Source organism: Apium graveolens, chromosome 4 (genome assembly GCF_009905375.1).
Source record: "Apium graveolens cultivar Ventura chromosome 4, ASM990537v1, whole genome shotgun sequence".
Taxonomy (NCBI): domain Eukaryota; kingdom Viridiplantae; phylum Streptophyta; class Magnoliopsida; order Apiales; family Apiaceae; genus Apium; species Apium graveolens.
Window position 1 is genome coordinate 231,753,872 of NC_133650.1, and position 14,004 is coordinate 231,767,875.

At 41.5% G+C, this 14,004-nt stretch overlaps 1 non-coding gene across 1 annotated transcript; it reads right to left on the bottom strand.

Annotated features, from left to right (window-relative positions):
• Positions 1–7,374: 7,374 nt before the first annotated feature.
• On the bottom strand, positions 7,375–7,481 carry LOC141723033 (small nucleolar RNA R71). Its single transcript, XR_012576026.1, has one exon. It is a non-coding gene; the product is annotated as a small nucleolar RNA R71 (small nucleolar RNA).
• Between the last annotated feature and the right edge of the window lie 6,523 nt (positions 7,482–14,004).

Sequence of the window (14,004 nt, forward strand, 5' to 3'; positions counted from 1 at the left end):
CTTGCTGGCCTTGTATATTTTGTACATGGACTTGAATTTTCCTCAGCCAACCATGGATGAAGTAAGCCATTTCTTTAGTCTAAGGAAAACGGATCATGGCTACTAATACCTAGTTGTAGATAAGTAGCACAATAAGAAGGGATTTTCATCTGGTAAAGTTAGTCATGAGAAAGGCTGGAAAGATATTTTTTTTCTATTTGTATGATGTTACAGATCAGAATTCAGTCCAACACAAATCCAAGTAAGGACGCGCCTTTCCATGACTTTCTTTTTTTCTTCCTTCTTTATATTTCTTATAATATTCCTTTTATTTCCTAGACAAACCTTTAAAAAGGGAACTTGAAGGCGCACCTCTAGCTAGTGTAGAAGCTCTTTTGAAAGTTGTTGCTGAAAAGTGGAATTTAAAAATATTAGTTACTAGAGTTAACTTGATGCGGGTAGCTTAGCAAAAAAACTTGATGTGGGTTGGGATCCTTTATGATCGAGTTGGATCAAAATCTAAGTATGTGAAGTTTAGGAAAGGTGTCCCACTTTCTCACATTGTCAATATGGATAGTGATGATGATGTGGAAGAAGAGGCGGCGAGAGATGAAAAAAGCACCCTTTATGATGCATCTCCTTTAAGTTAGATTCCATCAATGCGCGCTCCGTTCTTAGCGCGCATCTTAAGAATGTATATTTCATCACTTTATTCTGGTTGTATTTTTCCATGATATCATACCTCTGCTCAACACCATATTCCACTTGTACTTTTTCCACTATATTTTTTGCAGTCATGTTACCTTATTTTGCCATCTCTTTTATGTAATGTTCTTTTTAAATTGGACCTTATCAGGGCACACTCTATTACATGGGCGCGTCCTCTAGTTGATTTGACTGGTCTTTATGTTTTCATTGTTGTACTTAGTATTATATTTGTGCTATCATCGTGCTTTGGGGCGCGCCTTTATATTTATTTAACACATTTTTTCATGTTTATTTTGCAGATATGGCACCCCCCAAAATCCCTAAGTCATTTGGGCGTGCACTGGTGATAAGTCAAAAGCTAGGGTGCAAAGGATAGATATTTCAAAAACTACTAATCCTACTTCACTTCTCGTTCCTTAAACAACTCCAATATTGAAAAAGGAACGTTATGGACCTAACTGAGGGCGCGTCCAAAAAGAAGAAAACACAAAGTGCCCCTCTGATGTTGGGTTTTTGGAACTTAATCACTTGGGTCCCTTTGCATCTATTTACATCACATATGAGGATGTTAAGGAATGGAAAGCTATAAGTCTAGAGAAGTCTACCAAACCCTCCATCAAAGCTTTAACTCAACTCATGTTCCACTCTACTCATGCTTTGGACATGATTCTGGATGAGAGGGCACTTATCTAGGCTTGAGGGTGATAACAGTATTCTATAGAACAACCTCAAGGATAAAGACCTTCTCCACTTTAAAGATATCAAGACCAAAGATTCACTTATCTCTTTTTTGAAAGGCGAGGTCTAAAACCAAGGCACTCAACTCAAGTTGGTCAATGAGAGGATCCAAAGTTAAGAAATTGAGATTGGCGAGTTAAAAAGCAAGAATTAAATACCTTGAAGACCAACAAAAGAAATTTGGCCTGATGAGAAGAGAGAGAGAACTAATGAAGCCTTTTCTCATGGCTTTCATCATACTCGTGTTGGGTTTGTGGCCAACAATCCTGAATATAGCTTTGAAAAGTTTGGGGAGAAGATAATGGCAAGGATGGTAGAATTCAAACAGGAGTATGCTGTCAAAATTAAGGAAAGGAGAGTGGAGCTAGGTTTGGATGAGGAGGAAGATGTCGAGGACATGTTTAAAGCTCGAGATGATATTTCTCAAGCAGACGCTTAGGGAACTCTTTTTGACGAGATTCCTCTCCAACAAATTCCTTTTTTCTAGCCAGACAACACTACTTCTCAGGGCGCGCCCTGAGATTCCCCTTTAATCTCTACTCCTCTGAACTTATTATTATCGTCCAGGTACTTTCAGATTCCAGCCCTCTTTTGATGTTGTGCAATTTGGTAAACTTAAATGTCTTTTGTTGATAACTCAAGAATTTATTAAGGCCTTTTTCTTTAAAATTAATCAGCATATCTTCAATTTCTTACGTGTTGTATAATTGCTTTTGACAGGAAATAAAATAAACCCTGATTGCGTAATTAATATTGCATTAATTATATCAGAATTGGGCTGACAGCTAGGCCCATTAAAAAGGGCCCAAAACCCTGAATATTAATTTCATAATTAATTAATAAGAGATAAATCGGCTGATAAATAAAGTCCAGTTAGGAATATAATTCCTTGAAGATTGTCCTCCAAGGAACCTCAGGGGATAAGTAATCAGTTTCTTACCTCTTAGAACTCCAAAGTCCATTCTAATTCAGAGACTTGCCCACCAAGTCTCCTAACTCTAGTCCAATTCAAGGACTTCACAGATCAAAACTACATATTTTGACTTGATCCTTGACAATCAACAAGGTATGTAGGCATCTTGTTAAGGAAGATCGAGTCACGAGACACAAGAGCAGTCAAATCGAACCTCGAAGCTCACGAACCCTAGTAGTAAGTACAACAATTAATATACCTTAGTTTTTAATCCATAACATTTGGCGCCGTCTGTGGAAAGACATAACAACAACCATGGCGAGAACACGGAGAGTAAACAGCGCCCATGAAGGAACACCAGCAGAGATGACCCAAATGATTTCGTCAATGGTGGAGATACCTCTGAATTCGACTTATGGCGTCGCTCAAGGAGGAGCCCTGGTAGGGGCAACTGAACCTCAACCATAAGGGACGATTCCCCTGGCTCCTCAAGGGATGAATTCCTAAATTCAACAGCTACGTACACCTGTGAATTCTTGACCATTGGGTATGAGTATTCAACTGTTGTGACCACTAACCCCCCTTATGGGATGCCCCTTTACCCCGAGGTTGGAGGAAGTGGACATGCTAATCAGAGTGAAGCATAATGGCAGATGCCCCAATACATACGTGGTTTGGCTCCTATCCCGGAGGATCAAGAATTTTCTGGTCCTTACACTGAGAGAGACTCCGAATCCTCGGATGATGATATGGCCCCAAGAAGGAGGTGTGCTGGTAAAGAGCCGATGCCTGATGGTAACCAACGTCCTAGGAGCACCCGATGGATGAATCCCTAAGAAGTGCAGGAGAGAATTAGGGCTCACGAGGCTACGATTCAAAGGCTGAAGCGTGACTTGGAGGCGCACCAAAACCCCAGACCCCCACTACCTCCAAGGGGGAGAAATCTTCCTCCAATCATAGACCTGGATAGTCCGCTACAGAGAAGGACTGTTGTCCCAAGGGCTGATCCAAGCAATATTCTTCCCCTTTGAGATCCTAATGATCCTACTCCACCATTCACTGAAGAAATAATGAGCGCCCATATCTCATGGAAGTTCAAGATGCCCACCATCAAAGATTATGATGGTACTGGAGATCCCGCTAATCATGTCAGGACATTCTCTAATGCACTGTTGTTGCAGCCCGTGAACGACGCTATTAAGTGTCGGGCCTTTCCTCAAACCCTGTCGGGAATGGCTCAAAGATGGTATAGCCGTTTGCCCCCGAATTCTATTGGATCCTTCAGAGAACTAAGTCAGGCTTTCATTAAGCAATTCATCAGCGGGAGAGTACATGAGAAAAGTTCAACGTCCCTCATGAGCATTGTACAGGGAGCAAAGGAATCCTTGAGAGACTATTTGAATCGTTTAACAAAGGAAGCTTTAAAAGTCCCAGACCTTGATGACAAGGTAGCTATGATAGCAATGCAACAAGGAATTGGGAATGAGTTCTTCAAGATGTCCTTGGCCAAGCGCCCCCCTGAAAGTATGTTACAGCTCCAAGATAGGGCCGGGAAATACATCAAAGTGGAAGAGAGCATGAGGAAGACAGTGGTGAATAACGAGCCCGCTGGAGGCAAGAAGCGAAAGACTGATCTAGAATATATTTCTAAGGACAAGTATCCTAGAACTGAGCAAAACCCTGATTCAAACCCGAAGAAAAGAGGATCTGGGCAAAAGTTCACTGATTATGCTAAGTTGAATGCTCCTAGAAGCCAGATCTTGATGGAAATCGAGAAAGATATAGATATTCGTTGGCGTAAACCCCTGAAGACTGATCCTACCAAGCTAGATAAGAGCAAATATTGCATATTTCACAAGGATGCTGGTCATGACACCGATGAGTGTAGACAATTAAAAGATGAAATATAATTCCTCATTCGAAAAGGAAGATTGAGCAAGTACACTGGAGATGGAGGAGATAGCAATAATAATGGGAGAAAGAACTTTGAAGATCGTAGGAGGGACCAAGACGATCAGGGGAGAAATCCCCAACCCAGGGGACCGGTGATAAATGCAATCTTTGGAGGACCGCGACTCCGGGGGCCTATGATAAATACAATCTTTGGAGGACCAACTGCTGCTGGATTATCCAAAAACTCCAGGAAAGTGTATACTAGAAAGGTTATGCATATTGTTGGGGAAGTCCCAAAGAGGGCTAGGACAGGAGTGACAATGGCATTTGATGATTCTGACTTAGAGGGTGTGAAATTTCCTCATGACGACCCGCTGGTCATAATACCAATAGTAGGGAACAGCCCGGTGAAGAGGGTCCTTGTAGATAACGGTGCCTCGGTGGACATCTTACTCCATGATACCTTTTTAAGGATGGGTTACAATGATTCTCAATTAAATTCGACCGATATGCCGATATATGGATTCGTAGAAGTGGAGTGCCCCGTGAAAGGAATAATAAAGTTTCCAACGACCATAGGTCAGGAACCAATGCAAGCAACACAGATGTTGGACTTTATGGTGGTGAAGGCTAGTTCAAATTACAACGCGGTCATGGGAAGAACATGGATACATGCCTTCAAGGCAAGCCCTTTCTCCTACCATTCAGTGATGAAGTTTCCCACCCGAAATGGGATTGGAGAAGAGAGAGGAGATCAAAAGATAGCAAGGAGTTGCTATGTGGCCTCTCTTAGGGCAGATGGAGTTGGGGGGCAGGTTCTGCCTATTGAAGATTTGGATATCCGTGAGAATGATGAGAAAAGAGGGAAGCCAGCAGAAGACTTGGTTTTGATTGCTTTGGCTCCTGAGGATCCTGAAAAAGTGAATTTCATTGGAGCAACGCTAGAGGAACCCCTTAGAGGTTGGTAAATTTTTTACAAAAAAATAGTGATGTGTTTGCATGGTCGGCAGCTGATATGCCAGGCATAGATGTTAAGTGGCATTTATGACACTTATTTATGCTCTAATAAGCTTTCATTTGGTGTATTTGTACTCAAGTTATTTGTGTTTTAACGTGTTTTCAAGTGTTTTTGCATTTCAGGCTTTATATTGTGAATCAGGTGAACTAACATTGTTTTGATGCTAATATGGTGTTTAGGATGTGTTGAAATAAAAGCTTGAAAGATTGGCTCAAAGCTGCAAGGAATAAAGAAGAAGAAAATAAAGTTTTGGCAGAAGGCAGGCGCACCGGTATTGCGCGCGACCGCGCCGGGGGAACAGAAAGTCAGCGCGCCCGCGCTGGTGAAGCTCTGGGTCAGGATTTAAAAATCCTAATTCTTGTGCAATTCACATTCTGGACTCCTGGGAATGCATTGGACTGCTATATAAACATAACTTAGGTCATTTTTCATTAAGATATTCAGAGATTCAGGGTTTTCAAGACATCAAGGAAGGAGAAGACGACAAGAGACTTTTTGGCACAATTCAACAAAGGCGAAGACGATCTAGTTTATTCTTGTGAATCTTTGTTTTGAGTTGTAATTTGGATGCTTATTTCTTGTTTTGCTAAACCTATATTCTTGTGTGTACTTTGGTTTATTTATTCGTATAAAGACTACGTTTGCTATATCATGTTTTTATTGGAACCCATGTTGGCGATAAGTTCAATTATGGGCTAATCGTTATCGTGGGGTTCTAGCGGATTTATTTATGGATTTCTTTAGTTAATTTGTTTGATGCCTTAGTGTGTGGTGATTGTATGATATCCTAGTTATGGTTGTGCTTATTCTTCTTATGAGCGTCGCGAACTTATAAGATAGTGTGTTAATTCTAAATGAAGCAAAAGTGAATTTAAGGATTTAGAACTTGGCATGCTAGCATAGAATCATGTATTGTTATGCATGATTTATAGGTAATTTTAACCATCTTACTTGCCCTATGTAATTAAGATAGATAACTTGTGCTTAAACCGTTATGTTGTCAAATTCTATAGACATATAGGGTCTCAATATAATTGGTTCCTATTCGGCTTCTATCTCTTTGTGGATGTCTGGTAGAATGGTACTCGTGCAACGAAAGTTGGCATTTATCAGTTTTGTGTTGTCTGATTAGTGTCATCATCATTGCATGCTAAGGTTGAGAATAATAGGGCTATTGAATAAAGTAATTAATGAAGTTAGAATCCCATGTTTCTCATATATATTAATTTAGTCTATTTTTTTCTCTTAGTTATAATAGTTAGCGTAATTCTTAGTTCTAAACATCCTCACTTTGTTATTGTCTTAGCATTGAATAATAACCATACATTGTTGCTTAGGTGCGTAATTTAAATAGTTAACCAATACAGTCTCTATGGGATCGAGTTTGATTTATATCTTATGCTACTTGCGAACTCGTATACTTGCGTGTAATATTAGCACGTGTTTAACGACTAACAAGTTTTTGGCGCCGCTGCCGGGGACTGTAGTGTTAATTACTCGTTTATGTGCTTTCCATCAGTAGTTGTTAAAGTTCATTGACTCGGACATTGTTACTTATTTGTTCCTTATTTTATTTCAGGTGATCTAGCGAGGGTATATGCATACACATTCGTGTACTCGTAAGAGAACACTGGATAAAGACAAGGAAGAACTTGTGGTAGTTCGTAGGGAAGTTTTTGAGGAAGAAAAGAAGGTAGAAGAAGAAGAGAAAGTTGAAGAGCCAATTATAGTAGCTATGGGTGATCAAGAAGAAAATCTGAAGGCTTTGATGGACTATTCTAAGCCTAAGATTAATGACATTCAGTCTAGCATCATTACACCAGCCATCGCGGCTAACACTTTTGAGATCAAGTCAAGCACAATCCAGATGATACATAACTCAGTTCAGTTTGGGGGTTCTCCTACCGAAGACCCTAACATGCACATCAGGGATTTCATCGAGATCTACGACACTTTCAAGTTCAATGGGGTGACTGAAGATGCTATCAAGCTGCGACTCTTTCCATTCTCTTTGAGGGACAAAGCTAAGTGCTGGTTACACTCTCTACCGGCAGGGTCTATCACAACTTGGGAAGATCTTGCTCAAAAGTTTCTCACTAAATTTTTTCCCTTGGTGAAGACTGCAGCAATCAAGAATGCTCTTACCCAGTTTGCGCAGCAAACTGGAGAATCTCTGTATGAGGCTTGGGATCGATATAAGGAGATGCTAAGAAAGTGCCCACACCATGACATGCCTGATTGGATGATTATCAACTATTTCTACAATGGACTGGGTCCTAATTCTAGGCCCATGCTTGATGCAGCATTAGGAGGAGCCTTGTGGGCTAAAATCTATGATGAAGCTAATGAACTTATTGAACTGATGGCTGCTAATGAGTACCAAAATCCTTCCCAGAGATAGACTCAGGGAAAAGTTGCAGGAATTCTGGAGTTGGATGCAGCAACTGCTATAGCTACCCAACTAAAGGCTTTGACAATGAAGGTGGACACTTTGGCTAATTATATAGTTAATCAAATCACTAGTGTCTGTGAGCTTTATGCTGGTGCACATGAGACTGATCAGTACACAATTTCGAATGAATCAGCTCAGTTCGTGAGCAACTTTCAGTGATCGCAGCAACCTGTGCCATCCACCTATCATCCAAACAACCGCAATCATCCTAATTTCAGTTGGAGCAATGCTCAAAATGCGGTTCAATAACCTTATCATCAGTATTCAGCTAAGCAGTACAACCCCCTGGTTTTCAGCAACCGCCGTATGCTCCAAAACAACAACTCCAGCTGCAACCAGCTAATGAAAAATCTGAATTAGAGGAGTTGAAGCTTATGTGCAAGAGCCAAGCGATTTCTATCATGACCTTGGAAAATAAAATTGGGAAAATTGCCAATGCCTTGCTAAATCATCAGCCTGGTACACTACCTAGTGACACTGAAGTGCCAGGAAAGAAGAAAGCTAAGGAGCAGGTAAATGCAATCACTTTGAGGTCTGGAAAGGTTGCTAATCCCGAACAAACTCAAGAGTTGACTGAAAAAGATGGAGCTGAGAAACAAGTAGAGCAGTAGAATGAAGAAGTGGAACCAAGGAAGACTACTATTGAGCACACTTTTCCTGAGGGTAATACAGGGGAGAAACAGATCTATCCTCTACCGCCTTTTCCTAAGAGGCTACAGAAGAAAAAGCTGGATAAGCAATTCGAGAAGTTTCTAGATGTGTTCAAGAAACTTCATATCAACATACCTTTCGCTGAGGCTCTCGAGCAGATTCCTAGTTATGTAAAGTTTATGAAAGGTATTCTCTCTCGGAAAGTGAAGCTAGATGATTTAGAGACTGTCGCTCTCACGAACGAATGCAGTGTTGTGCTGCAGCAGAAGTTGCCTCCGAAGCTTAAGGATCCAGGAAGATTTACTATTCCATGTACTATTGGGAAAGTGTCTTTTGACATATGCTTATGTGACTTGGGATCTAGCATCAATCTGATGCCTTTGTCAATCTTCAAGCAATTAGACTTGCCTGATCCCAAACCAACTTACACGACCTTGCAATTGGCCGACCGTTCTATTACATATCCGAGAGGTATTGTGGAGGATGTCTTGGTCAAGGTAAATAAACTCATCTTCTCTGCTGATTTTGTCATTCTTTATTTCGAGGAGGATAAGAAGATTCCCCTAATCTTGAGAAGGCCTTTCTTAGCAACTGGCTAAACCTTGATTGATGTGTAGAAGGGTGAGCTTACAATGTGAGTGTTGGATCAAGATGTAACTTTCAATGTGTTCAATGCTATGCAATTTCATACTGATAACGAGGAGTGCTTAAAAGTGGAGTTGGTTGATTCGGTGGTCACATCGGAACTTGATCAATTGCTAAGGTCTGATGCCTTAGAAAAAGCCTTATTGGGAAATTTGGATATCGAAGATGATGAAGGTGATGAACAATTGCAATATTTGAATGCTTCTCCCTGGAAAAGGAAGATTGATATGCCTTTTGAATCTCTTGGAATGGAGGAATTGAACGAAGCTCCTAAACGCCTCAAGCCTTCTATTGAGGAAGCTCCTACTCTTGAGCTTAAGATATTACCTGAATATTTGAGGTATGCTTTTTTAGGTGATGAATCTACTCTGCCTGTCATTATTACATCTGACCTTTCAGGTAGCGATGAGGAAAAGCTTTTGAGAATTCTGAGAGAGTTCAAATCGGTAATTGGATGGACTATAGAAGATATCAAGGGAATCAACCCTTCTTACTGCATGCATAAAATTCTGTTAGAATAAGGTAGTAAGCCTATAGTCGAGTAGCAAAGAAGACTTAATCCAATCATGAAGGAAATAGTAAAGAAGGAAATTCTGAAGTGGCTAGATGCAGGGATCATATATCCTATCTCTGACAGTTCATGGGTAAGTCCGGTTCAATGTGTACCAAAGAAATGTGGTATCACTGTGGTAGCAAATGAGAAGAATGAGCTTATTTCTACAAGAACAGTCACGGGGTGGAGAGTCTGTATGGGCTACAGGAAGCTAAACAAGGCCACTAGGAAGGATCACTTTCCCTTACCCTTCATTGATCAGATTCTTGACAGGTTGGTTGGTCATGAGTACTATTGTCTTCTGGATGGTTATTTAGGTTATAATTAGATTTGTATCACTCCAGAAGATCGGGAGAAAACTACCTTCACTTGTCCATTCGGTACGTTAACCTTTAGACGAGTTTCTTTTGGTCTGTGTGGCGCACCAGCCATATTTCAATGATGTATGATGGTTATCTTTTCTGACATGATTGGCCAGAATATGGAAGTGTTCATGGATGACTTCTCCGTCTTTGGCGATTCTTTTGATGAATGCTTTCAAAATCTTGGACACATCCACAAGAGGTGCGTTGAGACCAACCTGGTTCTCAATTGTGAGAAATATCACTTCATGGTGCGTCAAGGCATAATTCTCGGGCACAAGGTTTCTAGTAAGGGTCTTGAGTTGGATAACGCCAAGGTGGGGGTCATTGAGAATCTTCCCCCTCCTATTTATGTCAAGGGAATTCACAGTTTTCTTGGTCACGCGGGTTTCTACAGGCGTTTCATCAAAGACTTCTCGAAAATTTCAAAGCCATTGTGCAGTTTACTAAAGAAAGATGTCCCTTTTAAATATGATGACGAGTGCCTTGCAGCGTTTGAGACATTGAAGAAAAGTCTAATCTCGGCACCTGTCATAACCGCACCTAATTGGAATGAGCGTTTTGAGATGATGTGTGATGCAAGTGATTATGTAGTTGGAGCAGTTATTGGGAAAAGAAAGAACAACATATTTCATGTGGTCTATTATGCTAGTAAGACCCTTAACGGTGCTCAACTGAATTATACTACTACGGAGAAAGAACTTTTGGCTATTTTCTACGGGTTTGAGAAATTTTGATCTTATCTACTTGGGACAAAGGTGACAGTGTTCACTGATCACGCTGCAATTCAATATCTTGTCTCGAAGAAGGACTCTAAGCCTAGATTGATTTGATGGGTTCTTTTACTCTAAGAATTTGAACTAGAGATCAAGGACAAAAAGGGAACTGAAAATCAAGTTGTTGATCATCTCTCGCGATTAGAGAATCCTAATGCTACTTCATTGGATAAGACATTGATAAATGAGTCTTTTCCCGAAGAGCAGTTGTTTGAAGTGCAAGAAGAAGAGTCGTGGTTTGCAGACATTGTGAACTATCTTGTGAGTAACATCATGCCTTTAGACTTATCTTATGCTGAAAGGAAGAAGTTTTTACATGAAATGAAGTGGTATATGTGGGATGAGCCGTTTCTTTTTAGACAAGGAGCTGACCAAATCATCAGGAGATGTATTCCTTACAATGAAACAGGGGGGATCTTGCGAGATTGCCACTCAACAGCTTATGGAGGACATTATGGTGGAGAAAAGACAACAGCTCGTGTTCTTCAAGCAGGTTTCTTTTGGCCGACATTATTTAAAGATGCTATCAGTTTGTTTTGAAATGTGATCGATGTCAACGTGTGGGTAATATGTCTAAGAGGGATGAGATGCCTCTTAATGTGCTTCTCGAGGTTGAGGTCTTCGATGTTTGGGGAATTGACTTCATGGGGCCATTTGTCTCATCTTGCAATAATCAGTATATCCTGTTGGCGGTTGATTATGTGTCGAAATGGGTTGAAGTTAAGGCGTTGCCAACGAACGATGCAAAAGTGGTGCTTAATTTTCTTCACAAGCAGATATTCATAAGGTTTGGAACTCCAAGAGTCATAATCAGTGATGAGGAGTCGCATTTTTACAATCGCAAGTTTACTACTATAATGAAAAGGTATAATGTGAATTATTGAATTACTACGGCTTATCATCCTCAGACAAATAGTCAAGCTGAGGTATCTAATAGAGAGATCAAGCGTATTTTAGAGAAAGTAGTGTGTCCATCAAGGAAGGATCGGTCTTTGAAGCTTGATGAAGTTGTTTGGGCGTATATAATAGCATATAAGACTCCTTTGGGAATGTCGCTGTTTCAATTGGTCTATGGCAAGGGGTGTCATTTGCCCTTGGAGCTCGAGCATAAAGCTTATTGGGATTTGAAGAAATTCAATGTGGACTTGGATGTAGCTGGAAAGAAAAGGATGCTTCAATTGAACGAACTTGATGAATTTCGATTTCAAGCTTATGAGAACAACAAAATGTACAAGGAGAAAGTCAAGAGGTGGCACGATCGGGGGCTAGTGCTCAAGAAATTTGTGTCGGGGCAACAAATGCTTTTATTTAACTCTCGTCTCCGTCTTTTTCCTAGAAAGTTGAAGTCAAGATGGTCAGGTCCTTTTATTATGAAAACTGTGTTTCCATATGGAGCGGTGGAAATTTTTAAGAATGATCCGGGCCAAGCATTCAAGGTAAATGGTCAACGGTTGAAGCATTATTATGGTGATACGGAAAACCGCGAGGTGGTTAGTGCCGTTTTATTGTACACTTGATCTCCAGATTCTACGTTGAGCTAGCGACGTAAAAGAAGCGCTTCATGGGAGGCAACCCAAGTGTGTTGTACACTAGTAGGTAGAGGAAGCAAGAAGAAAGGAAAAAATCAGAAAAAGAAAAAAATTCAGGGCCAAGTACAGAAGTTGGGCGCGCCCGCGCTGTTCTAGCGCGCGGCCGCGCCGTTTTTCCAATAGCTGAGCGCGCCTGCGCTGTCCTAGCGCACGGCCGTGCTGGTTTTCCAGAAGTAGAGCGCGCCGCTCTGTCTCAGTGCGCGGCCGCGCCAGTCCCTATGCGAATTTTTTTAAGGCGGTAGTTTATAAGGTAAAATCGGGATTTTAATTCTAAAATCAATTCTAACCCGATTTTTACTCTTCCACACCCCATAATTCCCTCTCTTAATCAATTCCATTATTACCATAATTCCTATAATCAATCCCACTTCTTTTCCTTATCAAATTCACACCCATCCACCTATAAATACATACACTTATACATAACTTCTCCACCAATTCACAAACTCTCAAACACAAATTCTCTCTATACACTTAAGCTTTTATTCACTTTTTCTCAATCAGATGGCACCCAAAAGACAGAGAACTCAAGTTGGAAGCAGCACCACCGATTCATCATCTGCTGGTGGTGTGAGGCCTAGGTTTTCTACTCCTGAGGCTGATGAGGAGTATACGAGGCTTCTCTCGAAGCCTATTGCAAAGGAGAGAGGATTTCTGCCATCCGGGAAGGATGGTAAGTTGTTGGAGATGATTCTCGAGATAGGCTGGGTACCTTTTTGTGAGGCTCTCGCTGCTGTGCCCATGAGTGTTGTGCATGAGTTTTATGCCACTGCTAAAGTGGAAAAGAATGACTTTACGGTGGTGAGGGGGATGACCGTCGAGTACAATGTTGAGGCTATCAGAACAGTGATTGAGCAGCCTGCGAGGAATCCCGGACAGGACACTTGGAACGATAAGACTCCGGAGGACTTTAACTTGGATCTGATCGTTACTACTCTATGTGTGCCTGAGACTCATTGGAAGTTTAAGAGGGGCACTACTGATTACTCCACATTCCCTGCCTCATGCATGAACAAGTTTACATGAGCTTGGAACTTGTTTATTTGTGCTAACATTATGCCATCTTCGCATGTACATGAGATTACTGTAGAGCGTGCTCGTGTGCTTTGGGGTATTCTTCAGGGTAATTACATTGATTTGGGGATGGTGATCTATCATGGGATCTTGAGATTTTTGAGGGGAGGTACTACAGGTGCTATTCCTTATGCCTCCATTGTGACGAAGTTGTGCGTGGCGGTTGGTGTTCATTGGCCCGCGCATGAGCAGATGTAGCTTCCTAGTGCTCCTATCGACAGTTCTACGCTGCACAGCATGGTTGAGTGGTATGGCGGCAAGCCCGATCCTAAGGGGCTTGGTTATTCTTATGATCATCTACCAGGAGGACGTCCAACCCCTCAGTCATATGTCGGTGGTACGCAGCAGGCTAGCAAGGCGGCTTGGAGAGCCGAGTTGGGAGAGGAGGCCGGTCCATCGTAGCTGGAGCAGATATGGGAGCTGGTTTGAGTTCGATGCAGTATAGGCGTCTTGCGAGGAGGATGGATGTGATGCACAACATCCACAGTTGGTTTGCACGCGATCTCACCCAGGCACCTAGGACTGCATTTAGAGTTACGGGAGTTGACATCCAGTGGCCAGTTTTTGGTGATGATTCCGTGTATCCCCCTCCGGACACACCTGACACTCCACCCGTTGAGGGTGATGGTTCTGATTCTGAGTAGGTATGCCTG